Here is an 18,302-nt window from a genome sequence, read left to right as displayed (position 1 = left end):
CTAGTGCCTTACCCTGCAGGAGGGACAGAGCTGGCTTGTATTGTTAATTGTATGTTACTCTCTAGAGGGCGCTCAAGGATGATCTCTGCTCCGTGGACCACATCCCGGTGTGAGCCTAAAGTAAAAGAGAACCCTTAGGAGCACAGGAGGCTGCTATTCTAGGAAGAAGAGATTTAGATGGGAGGACTAAAGGATTTCAGGTAAAAGGATACACTTCTCCCTTTTGTGAGGCATTCTCCTTGTCCAGTCTTCCTTCATTCTCTTTGATCCAATGCTGCTGAGACATTGAGGACACTGCTCTGAAGTTGGTGCATTGCTCACCCAGGTCAGCAGGAAGGAGGCTGGCCCCAGTTAGTGACAGAGCATGTGCCATTGTCCTTGTGCCTCCTGTACACATTCCCCAAGAGGCTGCAGGGGAGCTGGGGTACAGAAGGGAGCTTGAAGGACTTGGAAATTGGGAACCTACCATTTCTATTTAGAGGAAACAACTAACTGCTCTGGAAGATGCATATAGTGAACATAACTGACACAGAGAATGTCGAATGGCTGCATTCTTATTCTGCTTCTCTTCTCTCTTAAGGGAGAGCTCCTCAAGAAGAATGCTAGGATACATACTGATTAAAAGAAAATTGAAGTGAAGAGCCTGAGTTTCTCTAAATGATTTCAAGTATCTTGAGACAAAGGAAAATGTTTTCCCCAGGGAATCTCCAAGTGGGGTCACCCAACCACTGGGGGTGGATTTGAGGAATGGTGGAAGGTGGGAGTGGTGTTAGAAGTTTGGAGGTTTGCAAAAAACAGTTTTGATTTTTGAAAAGGGAAAGACTCCCCCCCCCCCGCCCCCTCTGCCATGAATTATAGAATGGTGAGCTTGACAACTGAAACCAGTCAAGGGTCTAGAATAAATTATTAAGGGAGTTACTTGTGACCACTTAGAATTGAAAGTGATCAATACAGTTAGTGTGGGTTTGCTAAGGATAAGTCAAATCTGATCTTATTTCCTTTATTCTAACAGAGTTAGTAGACTCAAATGTCAATTACCTAGTTAGAGCTTTAACAAGGCATCTGACAGGGACATAATAATTTCTGGACAGAACAGAGCATTGAAGTATGGGTTAATATAATTAGGTGGGTTCACAACAAAATCACTACTCAAAAGGGTATTGATTCATTGACTTGGTCTCGCTGTAGAAAGTTTCTAATGGTAGCTACAGGACATCACCTAACATTTAAAAATGCTGTATTTGGTATTTTCATTTTAAAGCCCAAATGCTAGAATGCACAAATAGCCGAAGGAGGGAAAATAATTTGGATAAAATACTTTTGGAAAGATCACATAGATTATGAAGACCAGAGTGTGTATTGCTATATTTTATATGTAGAGTAGGCTGTGGAAACAAATAGACCTAAAATGTTATAATGGCTCATACATAATAGAAATTAATTTCTTGTTCACATAACAAACAGTCTGAGGTGGACATCTGTGGTTGGCTGATGACTTTCTGTGGGGACATGGGCTCCTTTCATCTTGTGGTTCCTTCCATCCCCAAGGGCCTTGTTAACATCTACCTCTGGATGTGCACCCAGAAAGAGGAGAGCATGATTTTTTAAAAATGTTTATTTTTGCTATGGAAGATTTCAAACATATATAAAAGGAGAGAGATACTAAAGTTCATCCCAAATACTCATCATTCAGATTCAACAATGATCAATTTAGGCCCATTCTTGCTTTGTCTCTATCCCTCCAATGACTTCCTTCTTCTTCTTCCCAATTAGATTATTTTGAAGCCAACCCCTGTCATCATATCATTTGATATGTAAGTAGATATCTCTAAAGGAGAGGGACACTATTTTTAAAAAGCCTAAGGACAACATCAGTATTACTCCTGGCAGGCTGAGAAGAGTTTCTTAATATTATCGAATATCTCTTCAGGGTTCAAATTTCCTTGATTCATATTTTCTCTCTCCTTCTCAACAGCTTATTTGAATCAAGGAGATACACATTGCAGATGGTCGATATGTCTCTTAGGTGTCTCTTAATCTATAGGCCCCCGTGCCCCATATTGCCCATTGCAATTTGTGTGTTGTTAGGCTGCTTGTCCTATAGAGTTTCAATGGTCTGGATTTTGCTGATTGCACCTCCCTGGCATAGTTAACATGTTCCTCTGCATTTCCTTTAAACTTATCATTATAGCTAGACTCTTGTCCAGATTCAGGTTGATTTGGGGGGCAAGTTTGCTTTGTAGATGATAGTGTGTATCGCTGTAAGCTCATTATTTCATTAAGAATTTGTAAAGTGGTAATATTCTAACTCTCGCTTCTTCCTCATTTGTTAGAGTTCCTCTATAAAGACAGACATTTATCATTAACTTTTTGGTTATTCTGATGTCATACCTATTTCTAAAATCCCTTGAGCTGCGTTCCCCACAAGTTGGCTATGACTAAGTCACATGGTCACACCAACTTGCCAGGGAGGCTGGGGAGCGTAATCTAGCTGAGTGGCTGGGAAAGAGAGGCAATAGATTTTGACCAACAGCTGGCACCTCTGCCACAGTTACATAAACGAAGTGAAGTTTGCCAGTGATACATTTAAAGTCCATGAATCCAGCTGCCCTGTTTAGCATGGGAGGGACATGGCTCAGCAGCAGCATGAATGGAAAGGACTCAGAGGAGCTGGCTGTGAGCTCTGTGAGGAAACACTGGCTGTAGCTGCCAAAAGTGCCAATAAAACCCTGCAGGGCTCCAAGGGCAGCAGTCTATGGCACTTGGGGCGACAGACCACGTGGTTGCTGAAAAGGCCATCAGGATGGTGGGGGATTCAAAGCCACATCTTGGGGGTGGAGGGAATGGCTGGCAGAGCTGTGGTTTTTAATCCAAAGACTCCGATGGGACTTGAGAGGATTCTGAAGGCTATTTTCTGGAAAAGGGATTACACTGGATCTGAGTGGACTGAGGGAAGAACCAGGAGGGGAATAATGATATAGAGGCAGATGATGGTTGAACATGGGGTGGTTTTATTTTATTTGCTATGACTTCTTTTAGTAGCCATAACTATGTTTTGGAGGAATGAGCTGCCTTGGAGACACTGTGGCTCCTTGTTCCTGGAAGGGTCTGGGAAGGGATTTGGGCACCACATGACAGAGATGGGCATGGGGGGCTCAAGAGGAGACGGGCAGCTGTGCTGGTCCCTCTGTCCCCAAAAGCTTGAAGATCAGAGGATCTATGGGAAATTTTGTATTTGTGTGAATTGAGTGGAATTTCATGTAGAGAAGAGGCCATGCAGTCTAGGGGCTAAAGTATATGTTTAATTGTTCTGTTTTAGGTGATTTGTTGCTTATAAAAAGCAATTCCTTTTTAACTTTTGACTAAGCTTCTACATAGAAAAATGTAAAAAAAAATTGGAAGGGATTCAAAATATACTTGACAGTAGTTTATTTCTGAGTGTGCTCTCAATGGCCATTTCCTTGTTCATTCCCTGTCCATGGAACATGCCTAAGGGCCAGCTCCGTACTAGGTTCTGGGCACAAAGGTAAGTAACAGGTGGGATTGATTACTTGAGGCTTTTGGTCAGAGGGGGTGGCAGGTGTGCACAGGAGTAAAGATGCTTCCACATGGAGGAGTGTGTGCACACGGCTAGGGAGTGGGAGGAAGGATGAATCAGGTGGGTGGGGATGTGTGCGGGAGCTTCATGGAATCATAAGAGGGAGATATCCTAATGAACGTCTGAAGGCTGAGGACAGGTCAATCAGATGAGCAGAGGAAGGTCATTCCCCAGGAGTCCCTTCTCTGGGGACAACTTGAAGAAAGGGACTGAGGATGTGTGTGTGCGTGTGGCATTTTGGGGATGTGGTGACATGGGAGCATGATTAGGACAGCCTCCCATGGTGAGGCTGCTGGTGAGACTAGAGCTGGGGCAGGGGGGAGCTGGTCCTGAAGGCTTGGGGGAACCATGCTAAAGACTCAGGCTGCTTCCTGAAAACCTCTGACTCGATCCTTGGGGCTTGCATAGAAACCCTGGAGAGCCCTGAGCTGAGGCTGAGAACCCTCCATTCTGGGCTCTGCTCTGCAGTAATCAGCTTTCTGATCACACACAACCCACTTCCCTGTGCTCAGCTTTGGTTTGTGCATCTCCAGGATCGGGGTAGGGTGGGGGGAGATGAATTAGGAGAAACAGGATGGCTGGCTTGGAGTCAGACACCCTGGATTCAAATCCGATCTCTGACTTGTTTAGCTATTACTTAACGTGGGTGCCATTTCATTGGTATAGTAAGAATAGTAATGCCCAGGGGGCAGCCAAGCAAGCAGGGAACTGTGCCTCCCTCTACCTGTTACTGGACCAATTTCCCTTTCGCTGCTTTAAATATTAGGGTTCCAGTAACACGTGAAAAGTAAATTGCCAATATAACTCAGAAAACCATTGTACTAGATAATATCTAGGTTTCCTGAGGTTTTACAATTCTGTGATTTAAGATTATAAAGAGAAGTCACCTTTGATTCTTTAGTTCCCATTTATGAATTCCTGTCTGCTTCTGTTTCCTTCCCTGCTATTGGCCAACTCTCCTGGCTCTTACTGCCTCATTCCCCAGAATAGCTCCCTTTAAAAATATTTCTTTACCCTATAACTACAAGTACCATGAGAACCTTTGTCAGCCTCCTGATTAAATCACAATGATGTTAATTCCCACAAAGATGTTAAGGTCTGATAACAGCTGGATGTTTGTTTTTTTGAACTCTTAGAGGAGGTCTGGAGATGTAATACCTTCTGCCTAAAGGTATGAGTCCCTAATGGTGGATTTTCAGGCTCAGACTTGGGTAATGAGGGGGGTTTGAGGGAAGAGTAGTCTTTCAAATTTCAGCCTGTTAGCAGCCACTGCCTCAGTTGTAATTTGTCATTTTTTTTTCACCCAGGGTCCCCCATGTGCAGAGTTGAGAAGGGTCTGTGCATGATCCAGGTGTCAGCGTTTACTGTAGGGGAAGCTCTGAGTCTCAGTTAATTAAGTATCTGTTTCCAAATCCTAACTGTGGAGGGAAGTGTCAACTAATGGAATGTCCAGGAAAGTACCACTTTCCTCAGCAGACTACAGCATCAGGTCCAATGATAATTCTGGTTGTACCTACAGGGATACCTTTCTCTCGGAGACCTGAGCCAAGGATGCAGGTACAAGTGATTTATTTGTAAAGGAGGTGCTCCTGGGAGGAGGGAGTGGGGGAAGCAGACAAGGAAAGGAGAAGGAGCCCATCAAAGGTCCGATGTCAGCCTCATCCCAAAGGGTGCTCTAGTGTGTAAATTGCACCTCAGAGTTTATCCCTTCTGGAGGAAAGGGAGCTGGACCCCTGCTCCGGTCGCCCATTGTTGAGGGCCATCCTGAGGGCCGTCCTTACCCAGATAGTTCCATTCTCCATGTGAGTGAGGTGGCTCCAGTAGCTGGAGGGGAACCCACCGAGCAGACTGTCACTGTGGCTCTCGGTGGCAGAGTACACAGAAGTTGGAGTGCAGGTGCACAGCACCAGAAAGGGGGTCCAGGCCATCTGGGTGGGCACCCCATGTCCACTGTGAAGTTCTTCACTCTGTTCCCAACAGTGCAGCTGCACTGGGCTCATTCAATGTGGTTGAAGCCCTACGTGACATTTAGGTAGTGGATGGTAAGTCATCACATGCACACTTCTGGGGATGCTCAGAGATGTCAATGAGATGGTGAACAAAAGTGGAGTGTGAGCTTTACAAAGCCTGAGAAAGAAGACTGGCTCGGTCAGCTCTGGGCTGATAATTCTACTGAGTCCAAAAGAATCTCCTGGGAAAAATGTGCACTTTTCCTGTGCGGGCTCTCTCCTCCCAGCTTTGGTTGTGAACTTGAGGGTGAACAGGGACCAGCGTTGTGGGGGTCCTGGTACTGGACAATCTCTGGGGTTGAAAAGGGAATCGTGTTTAGTTCTTTGTGGCTCTGTGCCTCCTGGCAGTCAGCTTGTTTCTCTTTCATGAGCATCTATGTTCTTCAACCGCTGTCCACATTCCTCCACTTCCTCGGTAAGACTAAGAAATCAGTCTTCGATGTGATCTCTGAAACCAACCATGTGTGTCATGTAGTTCTGGACCTGTGAGGCAATATAGGGTGAGGGGCTGGCTTATCCTCTGTTTGCTGTGTGTTGTGCTAAAAGAAATAGGGTGCTGTTGCTATTGCTGTCTGGATTAGCCGTAGCGTTTCAGATTTACAAAGATCAAATTATTTTGTGTGGTTTGGGAAATGATAAACAAAGCAGTGACTCTCTCTGGAGTTTCTGGAATTATTCTTCAGGTCCTTGTGGTTTCCCCAAGACCCATTCTCTTCACAGCCATGGTTGAGTATAGTTTCCACGAGGGAATTTGTTTTTGAAGATAAACTTGCAGGTGTTTTTGTCTAACAGCTAAAAAAACTTTCTGGGGAAAACTCAAATTTAAGGGGCACCTGGGTGGCTCAGCCGGTTAAGACTCTGACTCTTGATTTCACCACAGGTCATGGTTTCGGGGTTGTGGGATTGAGCCCCAGTGTTGGCTCTCTGCCCTGCGCAAGGAGATTGTTGGAGATTCTCTTTCTTCCTCTCCCTCTTCCCCTCCCCCGCTCACACCCTCTCTTTCTCCCTCTCTAAATAAATAAAAAATAAAATGAAACACGACTTTAAAAGTAAAAGCAAAGCAACTAAAAATCAGGGTACGGCACAACACAATTAAACAGGATGAATAGCTGCGTCTTCTCTCACATACAAAGCCTGCACGCAGGAAGTCCAGGGCCGGTGTGGTGCTTCCACTGAGCTGCCTGAGACCCAGGTTGCTCCTGACTCACTCCCCTGGGGACGATAAGGCGTGGACCTCACTTCCATGCGTGTCCATGCGTGTCCATGTGTGTCGGCGCCCGAGCTCCAGCCTCCACAGCTGGCAGGTGGCTGAGCTTGGACCTGAACGCAGCACGTCTTCCTGAACCCGAAGCCAGGGCTGCTTGCGGCAGCGTAGCTCGGTTTCTGCTGTTGCACACGTCGATGGGGAAGGCCACCACGGTCACCGAAGTGGTTCTCCACCCACAGAAGAAACCAGGTGCACCCCGAAATCAAAAGCACAGGTAAGGCTTTTTTAAAAATAACAAATTTATTTCTTATTGGTGTTCAATTTGCCAACCTACAGCATAACACCCAGTGCTCATCCCGCCAAGTGCCCCCGTCAATGCCCGCCACCCAGTCACCCCCACCCCCCGCCCTCCTCCCCTTCCACCACCCCCAGTTCGTTTCCCAGAGTTAGGAGTCCTCATGTTCTGTCTCCCTTTCTGATATTTCCCACCCATTTCTTCTCCCTTCCCTTCTATCCCCTTTCACTATTATTTATATTCCCCAAATGAATGAGAACATACACTGTTTGTCCTTCTCCGACTGACTTCACTCAGCGTAATACCCTCCAGGACAGATACGGCTTTATCGTGGCTCCAGCTCCAGCTGAAGAAACGCCCACCAATAAAGGTATCTGGAGGCTCCCCAAGGCCTTCGGAGAGCCCTACTTCTAGTGAGAAGGTTTCCTCCTTCTGATTGGTTGGAAGGGCCCCATCTGGATTGCTTGGAAGGGCCCCATCCTGATTGGTTGGAAGGGCCCCATCCTGATTGGTTGGAAGGGTCTCATCTGGATTGGTTGGAAGGGCCCATCGGATTGGTTGGAAGGGCCCCATCCTGATTGGTTGGAAGGGCCCCATCCTGATTGGTTGGAAGGGTCTCATCTGGATTGGTTGGAAGGGCCCATCGGATTGGTTGGAAGGGCCCCATCCTGATTGCTTGGAAGGGCCCCGTCCTGATTGGCTAGAAAGGCCCCACCTGGATTGTTTGGAAGGGCCCCATCCGGATTGGTTGGAAGGGTCTCATCCGGATTGGTTGGAAGGGCCCCGGATTGATTGGAAGGGCCCCATCCTGATTGATTGGCAGGGCCCCATCCTGATTGGCTAGAAGGGCCCCATCTGGATTGGTTGGAAGGCCCCATCGGATTGATGGGCAGGGCCCCATCCTGATTGGTTGGCGGGCCCCATCCTTTGGTTGGCAGAGCCCCATCCGGATTGGTCGACATCGGCAGGTGACTCCAGCAGCTCCCCGATGTGCCCAGTGTTTCGCGTCCCGCTTGCCGGTGGCGTCAGCTCCTGGTTCTACTCCGGGGAGCAGGTTGGTGCAGCCGCCGACAGAAGGCGTCCCAGGGGCCACCGTTTGTGGCGGGGGCTGGTTCCCTCGGCCGGGTCTCACGGGGACCTCGAGAGCCGGGGCCCTGCGCCCCCTGGGCCCCGCGGCTGTGCTGCCCGACGCCCCAACGGCCTGGAGCAGAGCCCGGCCGCCGCCTCCCCACCTCCGCCGCCTCCGCCGCCTCGGTCCTTCGCGGCCCCCGCGTGGCCGGGGCTTGGTCGTGGGCCGCGCTGGTCCCCGCGCGCTCGTCGCGGCAGCAGTCCCGGCAGCAGGCGCCCCGGGCGCGGGTCTCGGCGGCCTTGGGCCCTGCTGCGTCCCGCTGGGTCCCGGCCCCGCGAGGGGAGCGGGCGGCCTAGCTGGGCCCCCGAGTGCGAGTCGCCGCCCCTTTCACGGGTGAACGTGCTCACCTGGATTGGTCCCCGTCCCCCCGCCCCCCAGCATGGTGCTGTGCTTAAGTGCTGATTTTGCATAAAAAGCCTCAAACAAGCCTAGTGATCCTGTCCATGCATCTATCGCCGCGGCCTCGGGGAGCACGTGAGCTCCCGCAGCTGGGGCGGGCGGCGGGGAGCAGGCGGGCTCTCGGGCAGGCCTATTTTTATTATGAAATCATGCGGGATAAGGAAAATTTAAACCAGCCTATCTCAAAAATTAATTTAGCACGGGGTATCTTTCTTTCCAGTCTTTTTTTTTTTCTTTATGCACAGGATTAAGAACAAATCTCAGGCATCTTGTACACACAATTTTAGATCATTCCATGCCTTATTACGATTGCAGAGTATTGTCTGTATCACAGTTTCCCCATGCTCTTACGTTATTGTTATGACCATTTAAAATGGTGCCAACATCTGATTAGATACAATAATTTATTTTATTAATTGCCCATATTGGACACGTGGATTGTTCTTATACGTTTGGGCTTATTTCTCCAAGAGAAATTCCCAGAGGTGGGATTTAGAAGGATCTCTGATATCTGTTGCCGGATTGTGTTGCAAAAACGACTGAGCTTACTTAGGATTCTCCTGGCAGGATAAGGTGCTGGTTTCACCCCACCTGCCCCAGACCAGCCTGGCAGGTGCTGGAAAGTTCAAGGACAGGGCTGGGGCGGGGGGAGTCACGCCCAGAGAGAAGGTAAAAGCTGTTCTCCACTTCTGGGGAGGGTGTCCTGGGAAGGCAGGAAACTCATGTTGAAAAAGGGGAAATTGGGGTATGGGTATAATAAAGAGACAACATGTATTGATTTTGTTAGAGGAAAGACTGTTTTTCTATTCTCTCTGTAGAAAAATAAAGTCCTTGTCTCATGGAAAGGTGAGCAAAGACAATGGAGTCAGCAATGGAGGAAATTAGGATTATAGATTTACGAGGGGCAGTCGGTTAATAGAAACTGTGGATTCAGAAATGGTTCTGGATGTTTTCCAGCGTTTAAACATTCATAGTTTATCATTTATTTTCTCATTCTGAATATCCAGTTCTGCACCTAATTTTTTGTGTTTGCATTTTTTTAAAAGTTGGGGGTACAAAACATGCAACTTGAAATCTACCCTCCTAACAAATTTTTAAGTGTCTAGGACAGTGTTGTTAATTATGTGCAATGTTGTACAGTGTATTTGCATTTAAAAAATACCTTTTTTTTTTGAAGAGGGTCCCACAGACTGTACATTTCAGGGCCCACAAACCTGAATCTGCCCCTGTCCCCAGACCTTCTCCTACTGTGGTACATTCAAAACGACTTGCTTATCTCTATTTTCTTTTATTTCTTTTTTTTAAATATTTTATCTATTTATTAGAGAGAGACAGAGATAGTGAGAGAGAGCATGAGTGGGGAGGAGAGGGTGAAGCAGGCTCCCTGCCAAGCAGAGGCCCAATGAGGGACTCCATCCCAGGACCCTGGGATCATGACCTGAGCTGAAGGCAGACACTTAACTGACTGAGCCACTCAGGTGCCCCCTCTATTTTCTTTTCTTCTTTCTCTGCCTCTCTTTTTAAAGATTTATTTATTTATTTTAAAGAGAGAGGGGGAGGGGCAGAGGGAGAGAGAGAGAACCTCAAATAGACTCCCTGCTGAGTGTGGAGCGGGATGCCTGGAGTTTAATCCCAGGACTGTGAGATCATGACCTGAGCGGAAATCAAGAGTCAGATGCTTAACTGAGCCACCCAGGCGCCCCACTCTTCTTTTTAAAATAACTGTTTTATTGATATAATTCACTTATGATAAAGTTCACTCTTTAAAAATATGTACTTCAGTGGTTCTTGGCGTATTCAGAGCTGTACAATGATCACACTAATTGCAGGGCATTTTCATTACACCCAAAAGGAAACCCTGTACCTGTTAGCTGTCTCTCCCCATCTTCCTCTCCCCTCAGTCCTTGGAAACCACTAATTTCCTTACTGTCTCTGTGGATTTACCTATTTTGGACAGTTTATCTGAATACAATCATAGAGCATGTGGTTCTCTGTGACTGGCTTCTTTCACTTAGCATAGAATTGTCAAGGCTCATTATGCTGTGGCAGAGGTCAGGAAGGTCATACTTCCTTCTTTTTTAAATTATAGAATAAGAATCTGTTGTATGGAGAGACCACATTTTGTTTGCCATTCATCAGTTGGTGGATATTTGGGTTCTTTCCACCTTTTGGCTCTTAGGAATAATATAGTTATAAACATTTATGTGTGAGCGTTAGTGTGGACCTCTGCTTTCATTTCTCTAGCATGGATATCTTGGAGTGCCATTGCTGTTTATGTGGTAAGTGTGTATTTAATATTTTTTTTGAGTGTGTGTATTTAATATTTTGAGGAACTGCTGGACTATTTTCCAAAGTGGCTGCTCCGTTTGACCACTTCACTTGTTCTTGTCAGCATTTGTTATGCTTTGTCTTTTTGAATTTAGCCATCTCAGTGGGAATAAAGTGGTTATCTTCCTCCATATTTCATTGGTGCTTAATGTATGTACTTCTAGCAGTTTAATTTTAACGACATTAACACATGAAGGGGCTTCCATTATACCTCGATTGTAGGGACAAGAACATACATTCACTAATTGTTCTGAATTCATATGACATAAATGAAAAATATAAGTGAATTTAAACATGTTTAAACCCTCTTTGAGTCCTTGGCTCTATTTGTTAAAACTCAAATTATATTTCTGGTTTATTTTTATAGTTTAAAAATATCCAGGCAATATGTAGACTCCTTTTTTTAAAATTTCACTACAGGACAGTCATTTTGAGTAGGGAACATTCCAACAACCACCATCCAGATTTCCAGCCCAATGCATCTTATTTTCATCAGTACCAATTTCACAGGATTGTCATAAGAATTGAGATTATCTGTATCAGATAAACAACATAGTAAGTCTTCACTAAATATTAGCTAAAAAAGACTCCAGATTGGATGTGCTGGTTGTAGGAAAAGTGGCCTCATACCAGGTCAGTTCCAAATCTTTTGTAACCAGATTATATTAACAACATTGAGATAGGAAGTATTTCCATAGACTCCCTCCCTTGGCAGGCTTGTTGCATTGGCTGGGATCTAAACATACCTAAGTAATATGAGTCCTTCATTTCTCAGACCAACTAAGTCCTCCAGATTGGAAAGTCCACAGCCATAAAATCTCTACTTGTTGCCTGGGGTCCCAATCACCTGCTAGATATTTCTTGAGGTAGAAGAATTTATGGATTTTTCTTAAGGAGTACTTTCTGCAGCCTAAGTCTGGGAACACTGCCTGTGTCTCCTAATTCTTGCTTTCTGAGGACGGTCAGCCATATTCTCTATAACTGAAACGCCCCTCCAAACTTTCCTGCAAAGGCAATTGGCCAACCCTCACCTTTAATGATACTCAAACTGTAAACATCTAACAATACCCATGTCAGAACGTGTATTACAATGAGGACAAACTAAAAAATTTTGTTGGTAGTTTTTTGAAAGTGCATGTACATACTTTTATTGCAAAAAAATCCTTGTTTTGGGATCAAATGTATAACCTTTCAAATTAAGCTTGTAAATGCTTCTAAACCAGTCATTATTTGTTGATCACATTCCATGGGCAGAGCCCTGTGCTGGCTTTACCAAGTAGGGTTAGAGAGATACACTTGTATAAAAACAATGGAACCTTGTAATTTTCACTGGCAGAAAATTATGTGTAAAAAATAATGGCCAGGCAGAAAAATATAAATGAAAGTGATTCAAATATTTACCCAACCTCTTGAGGAATGTCAAAAGGGAGAGGATAGTCTTGGTGTGGAGTAAAAGTTCTGAAAAATCCTTTTTTTTAAAAAAATATTTGATTTATTTATGATAGGCACACAGTGAGAGAGAGAGGCCGAGACACAGGCAGAGGGAGAAGCAGGCTCCATGCACCAGAAGCCCGACGTGGGATTCGATTCCGGGTCTCCAGGATCATGCCCTGGGCCAAAGGCAGGTGCTAAACTGCTGCACCACCCAGGGATCCCTGAAAACTCCTTTTGAGATATCTCTTTTACTCGTAATCTTTCTCTATATACCAGATGGTGACTCCTGAGAACCCTCTCTGTCCTTCCTCTCTCTGTACCTCCCTAAACCTTTCCTGCAAGTGCAGTGCATGCATTTTCCCCCCTTGTCCCAAGGTTTCCACAATGGGAGTCCTAAGAATCTCTCTCTCTCAGTGTTCTCTTCCTCTTCTTCACTTACCCTTTTACCTGGTCCTTCTCATAGATGCTAGTCTCCAAAGAGGACTCCAAGGGACCATGCCCTTGTGTGGCCCCTTCTTCTTGAATCAGATCTGGCTCTGTTACTGACTTATAATCAATAAAAATATTGCTGATTGCTTTTGAGGCTAGGTCAGACAAACCTTTGCAACTTCCACCTTGGTTTCTTGGAAATCTTGTTCTGAGGGGAGACAGCTACAGAGGGTTAAATAGTATTCTTCAAAAATTCATATCCACCCAGAACTTACTTAGAAATGGGGTCTATGCAGATGTAATTTGTTAAAAATAGATGACATCTTCTGGACTTAGTTAGGGTTGGCCTTCAATCTATTGAGTGTCCTTAGGAGGGGAGAGGGCACGGAGAGACCCAGAACAGAAAACTGCATGAAGACATAGGGAGAGACTGGAGTGGTGCAGCTGTGTGTTAGGGAGTGTGCAGGTTGCTGGCATCCTTCAGAATCTAGGAAGAGGCAAGAGAGTCTTCTTTCTGAGAGCCTCCAAAAGGAACCCTGCTAACACCTGGGTTTTAGACTCTTGGCCCCCTGAACTCTGGGAAGTAAACTTCTGTTGTCTTAAGCCATCCAGTTTGTGGTAATTAGTTTTGGTGGCCCTAGGAAACTAGGACATCACCTCACCCCCTAAGACCACAGTGTCCTGAAGAAGTGCGGGGTGGCTAAGTGGAGAGAGTGGTGCCCAGCTGGTCAGCCACCCACTATGTGACCTAAGGAGTCCTCTTGAACACATGTTCCAGTTGAACCTTCTGACCCCAGCCCCAGCCAACATCTGATCACAACTGTATAAGAGACTCAAGTGAGAACAGCCTTGTTAAACCCAATAAATGCACAGAACCATGAGAAGGAACACTAATAAATAGATAGAAAAATAGATAAATAAGATTCTAAGCCACTCAGTTCTGTGGTGGTTTGTTATATAGCCAAGGTCTTGATGGAGGACCTTCCCACTGATCATTGCCTCCTGAAAATGAGGCTCATCCCTCCTCATCTTTCTTGGGAGAATTGGCTGCTACCCTGCTGCCACCTTGGAATTTGGATGAGTAACATTCTCTGCCACTTCCCATGTATGTAATAGACGGGTTCCTCTCTTCAGCAGGCTTACAACCTGATTGTAGGGCCAGCCTTAATTTAATAACAGTGTTCAGAAGTCTAAGCATCATGACAACAAAATCAAAATTGATGTGCAAGACATGTATGGAGAAGATGTGTGGTAAAGATGAGGAAGAGGTCTCTCTGGGAACGTGCTCTGAATTTTGGAGGAAGTGATAGGTATGAATAAGAGGAGCTGGGAAGGCATTTTGGAATAGGGGCACACGTAGGTACTATTTTATACATTCCTTGGTTTGAGAACAGACATAGAGAAGTCCATTCATAGTGGAAGGCATGGCCACAACCTCTTCGAGAATCCTCTGTATGCAGATTCCTGCTTTGTACCATGTGACCCTATTTCACCTGCTACTCCTCATCAGATTAGGCATTCAAGCCCTGGCCAAAGACCAGTATCTCTGATAAGGGTCCAACCTGAGCTCTTGACCCTCAGGCATCCACAGAAGGCTTTTAACATGCATGTGAACACCCTAAAATCATATGCACAATTTTTTATTTCCCTTCATATGTTTTTCTGGTAGGAATATCTATGTTTTCATCATATTCATAAAAGGGGTGAGCCTTGACCTCAAAAGATAACAACCAGGATTTAGGGAACTAGAATGAGAGATACAACATGCACATAATGTTCTTTCATGAAAATGCACGCACAATCCTGATACTCATTTTGAGAACATACACACAAAGATGCCCAGTAAGCCCTTTAGAGCAGTTGCTTGTGGTGGTGGGAGGGAGTAGGAGTGTAGTTTAGAGATAAAAGAAGGAAAAAAGAACCAGTGTGTTGACCAGTGATGGCCTTTCAAGTAACCTGGCTCCAGAATGTGTCAATAGGGTGCTCCCTGTTGGAAGATGACTGGTCGATCAATGGAATCCTTTCTCCAGGGAAGTGTTTAACAGGAGACCAGGAGAGTGGTGTAAATGGAGGCAATCATAAGGAAAGATGAGCAGGGGAGGGACAGCAGCTGCCTCCTCTGCAGAGAGGGATGGGCTGCCGTAGCTGACCTTGGGTTACTCCAGGGCCCTGAGCCGATGCGGAGGAGAAGCTCTTCATTATGCCTCCTTCAGTGTGGTCCTTGCATCCCAGACCGGGGATGGTAAGAGTGGCTCTGAGAACTTACCATTCGAGGTCACTCCAAGACACTGGCAGCACAAGGGATACTCCAGTGGTGACAAAGCTATGAGCCTGTGAGTATAGGAAGGGTGCTGGGGCCTTGGTTGCAAATGCCCAAGGGTATAGACGTGGCCTGTTTTCCATGTGTCTCCACCTGGCTGCTTCTCTGGGTTGGCACACCACAGGGCAGGGGGCCTGTGCCTGCCCTCTGGCTAGCTGAAGTGCATCAGGCTGAGTGGCCGCAGAAATAATAACCCTTGTCTCAGGCTCGGGTTCCAGCACATCCGCTCGCTGTCGCCAGGCGGGCTGGACAGCTCCTCCAGCTCAGGGGCAATGTTGCAAAACGGGCTCCAGGTCAGAAGTTAGACCATTATGGGGATGCTCTCTCTCCATGGAGGGGCTGGAGCATGCAGCTGGGGCTTCATGCTGGCACTTGTCTGTTTTGGAAAGGGAGGAGACACATTTTTTGCCCACATAAATTATACATTAGGTTAACGACAAAGTACTTGTTTCCAGGCTTGATGGAGCGCCATGGTTCCTGCCTGTGGCGGCCCCCCCGAGACTCGAGCTGCTGTTTAAGCATTCTTAATTAGTGCTGTGCTGGGATGCAGGTCTTTATGAGCTATTCCCCCTTCCCTGGGGCAAGTCCATGTTCCATAACACTCATGATTCTCTACAGTTTTATTTTTGTGAGTTGAGGAGTGGTTCGGCGGGGTGTGGGGAAATCTCAAGGAGAAAATGTTAAGTGAACCGGAGCAAAGCAGTAAATAGGAGGTGGCATTTCACACAGCGGGCTCGGGGTGTGTGAGAAGACACAGCAGTGCAGGACATTGCTGGGGTCAGGCCATAGATCACTGCATCTTAGAACCATCCGAATGGGGACAGAGGGTGAGAGGTTTGCCGGTTTCTTGTCCCTTGTCCTTGCTGGTCAAAGTCAGTTCTGCAGGGCCTTAACATCTCCTGGGCTATGTTTTCTGGACCTCCAGGGGGGTTTTGGGGGACACAGAGCTTCTGTGGGTCAGATCTGGCCAGTGTGCGGACTGGGGCAGACTTTGGGGCTCCTGACGGAAGGCAGCCAAGGTGGTGGTGGCAGTAGCTGTGGCTGACAATGGTATAGGCCTGTGGAAGATGGCTCTGGGAAAGCAGGAGGTGAGGGGCTGGTGGGAGAGGGAGATGGGAAAGTCTGGAGGGGTGCATAAACACATCTTGTACTTGGAATCAGTTCTGGTACCCATCCTCTTGTCAAGCTCAAGAAAGGGATTGTGTGCTTGCTAGAATTAAAACCATGTGAATTTTGGGCACAGGGTAATGGTTGCGGTGTTTGGTGGCATTGGGATGGGGCAGGCCTTGGTGAGTCTGGGTCTAGGACATGAAAAACCCTCTTTAACTTGACCTTTTTAGTATCCCATGCCCCAGGGAGAAGGAAGCTCTTGCTAGATGGAGCTTTTTATAAAGAGTGTTCAACTCAGGGAGCAGTTGGATTAGCCAAGTAGGGATTGGTTCCTTTCTCTGGGACAAAGTCCATAGAAATGGAAGCTAGAGGAAGAAGAGGGTTGATTTATTTTCCCAGTGAGCAGTGGGTCGCATTGTATTCATCAGCAATGAGTGATATACATAGCAATGTAAAATGTAGTCTTTTTTTCTTTTAAAGACTTTTTTTAGAGCAGTTTTTGATTCACAGCAAAATGAGCAGAAAGTAAAGAGATTTTCCATATACCCACCACCCCCAAATATACCCAGCCCTTCCCATTATTAACATCCTCCACTGAGTGTAAGTGTGTTGTGATGTACAGACACATCATCATCACACAAACTGACATTAAGTTTCACTCTTGGTGTTGTACACCCTATGGGTTTAGCAAATGTATAATGACATGGCTCCATTACTATAGTATCATACAGAGTATGTACCCTGCCCTAAAAATCCTCTGTGCTGTGCCTATTCAACCCTCCCCCTCCACTCACCCCTGCAACCACTGATCTTTTTACTGTCTCCTTAGTTTTGGGTTTTCCAGAATGTCACAGAGTTGGAATCATACAGCATGTAGCTCCCTCGGACTGGCTTTTTTTTTTTTTCCACTTAGTTATATGCACTTAACTTTCCTCTGTGTCTTTTCTTGGCTTGATTGCTCACGTCTTTTTAGTGCTGACATTCCATCATCTGGATGCACCACAGGGAGTTGGTTTATCCATCGCCCACTAAAGGGCACCATGGTTGGTTCCAAGTGAGGTTGTTTCTTCTCTTCATGCTCACAGTTTCCTTGATGTTAAATGTGGCTTTGAACAGACCATCTTTATGTTTATTTCCAGCTCCCATATGTCTTTCTCTGCAATGCCCAAGCCAAAGATGGGACCCAGGCTGACCTTGCATTGACTCCATGCCAATGGACAAATGTTGACAATGGGACAAACAACAACATGAGCATTTTCAGTGCAATCTGAACCACTTGGATGATTGTTGCCACTTTCTAAATGTAATAAGGGAGCCCCAATGCCTAGGGAGCTTCATTTCTCTAGTGGGAAGTTGTTTGTTAAAAATAAAAGTCAAACAAAAAAACAAGTGAAGGGGTAAAATAACCCCAAACCAATGTATTTTGCTAGATGACACATAATCCAGAAACAATTTGAATGGATTTAAAGACTCTTTGGAGATGGTTTATAGTATTTGTGATCCCTGTCACCAGCACTTGTAAAATTATAAAATTTAGCAAGGAATGGAATAGGTTTGCCTGTTTAGCAAATAATAAATCAAATAACTCCCAAACTGAGCCAACAGCCAAGAAAGAGAGGGAGCAAGGGAAACAAGGGATAATGAAATAGACTCCAGGCAAGTGCACGGCAGGGAAGTCAATAGTTTCTTGCAGGAGCCTTTGTTCTTCAATAAGAGGTAGGGGTTGGGGGCCAGCGAGCAGCAGCCACCCCATTACCCCTTGCAGGGGCTGACAATGATAAGAAAAATGGCTAGCATTCCTTACACACATGTCCTGGGCCGGGTGCTGGTTGAGCACCCAATGGGTTAACCTCCCTGAAGTTTCCAGATGATCTCCTCCCAAAGTTTCAACCTCCAGCAGCCTTGCTGTGTGCCATGCAGTGTAGCACTCCTGGGGTGTTCTCTTGCTGTGTCACCTGTCAGGTGTGTTTTCTTGGTGAAATTGTGAATGACTTGAGGGAAGAATGTGTCTTTCTCATCTGTGGTGTCCTTGGCTCCCCGCACA

General features: G+C 46.1%; 1 long non-coding RNA gene across 1 annotated transcript; it reads left to right on the top strand.

The window, feature by feature from the left end:
* Nucleotides 1-4,733: 4,733 nt before the first annotated feature.
* LOC140620770 (uncharacterized) lies at nucleotides 4,734-12,976 on the top strand. The gene is made up of 3 exons (XR_012020475.1): nucleotides 4,734-4,769; nucleotides 4,906-5,155; nucleotides 12,471-12,976. It is a non-coding gene; the product is annotated as an uncharacterized lncRNA (long non-coding RNA).
* Nucleotides 12,977-18,302: the final 5,326 nt, after the last annotated feature.

The sequence above is a fragment of the Canis lupus genome, chromosome 29 (assembly GCF_048164855.1).
Source record: "Canis lupus baileyi chromosome 29, mCanLup2.hap1, whole genome shotgun sequence".
Taxonomy (NCBI): domain Eukaryota; kingdom Metazoa; phylum Chordata; class Mammalia; order Carnivora; family Canidae; genus Canis; species Canis lupus.
Note: the sequence above shows the minus strand (reverse complement) of the source record. Positions and strands in the feature narration are given on the sequence as shown.